Here is a 1,228-nt window from a genome sequence, read left to right as displayed (position 1 = left end):
TCAGTTGCTCGTGCATTGCACGCTATTACAGTCTTTCCAGCATCAGATCCAGCATCAGTCCACAGGTACAGGAGAAACGTCTTTCTCTTTTCTTTGGTCGTCTTTTTGTCGTATTTCTAAACAAAATGTTTATTAAAGTAACTGTTAACTGACTACTATTCAAAGTTGTTTTCGTGGAGGGAATGGTGTGAACTATATATATATATATATATATATATATATATATATATATATATATATATATATATATATATATATATATATATATATATATATATTTAGTAATATGTCTATTTGCTCCTCAATCTCTCGTTCGCGTGAAAGGTACGTCAAATAGAAACCAAAGCATGTGCTGTAGATCACAAAAAGGCACTTTAGAGTAAAAAGAGGAGATGTGCACATCATTCACGACTGAGTCAGTTGTAGCGTGAGAGCGGGCTGTTATCTGAGGAAGTGACGAACTTCATCCGGGTTCTTCTGAGAGAACAGTCTGTGATGTTTGCTGCTGTTCTACAAAAGAACCTGAAATGAATTCGAGGATATTGAGATCGCTTCTTGAAGACATGTTGTACATTTCCTGTCATTTTTGATCAGTAGAAGTTAATTTGGACAACTTTAGAGATGCTTATTTATACTGATTTCCTAAAGAGTGACTCTGTGCTCAGTTATTTCTGCTTTAAAGTCTTCAACTCGTGTTTGTTCTCTTTAGCTCCCTCTTCTGGTTGATCGGAGGTCTGCTGTGAGGATGAGGATGAGGATGAAGACTCCTGCTATCACTGAAAGGCAGGGAAGTTGTTCTCTAGGCTCGGGGAGAAAGTCGTGTGAATTTATTAGGAGCTGATGATAACTGCCTGAAAGCTGCTTCTTCAGGAAACCTCCAGGAGCGCTCAAACTGACGGGTCTACATTTAATTTGTATGAAATTTCCATCCGTTTTGTCAAGTCATCGTTATTTATATGACGTGCTTAGAGATGCAGCTTCACGGGGTTAAATATATGAATAGCGTGTGATTCCTGGGAGTAGACCGAATGAGTTTTAATAATCAAGTATATATTTGTATAATTCCACCAGTTTCTGTCTGATGAATCTAGCTGCATGTGACTCGTTCCACATCTAGACGTCTTCAGAAAGTTCCAGCAAGGTTCCCTCAAACTAATGTTTCTGTTTTTCACAAGGTTCTCATGATGTTTGCAGTGGGATGTTAAATGATCGACCAGTATGTGCAATG

This window comes from Puntigrus tetrazona, unplaced genomic scaffold, assembly GCF_018831695.1.
Source record: "Puntigrus tetrazona isolate hp1 unplaced genomic scaffold, ASM1883169v1 S000000513, whole genome shotgun sequence".
Lineage (NCBI taxonomy): Eukaryota > Metazoa > Chordata > Actinopteri > Cypriniformes > Cyprinidae > Puntigrus > Puntigrus tetrazona.
The sequence above is the reverse complement of the archived record's forward strand: the minus strand, read 5'-3'. Positions refer to the sequence as shown.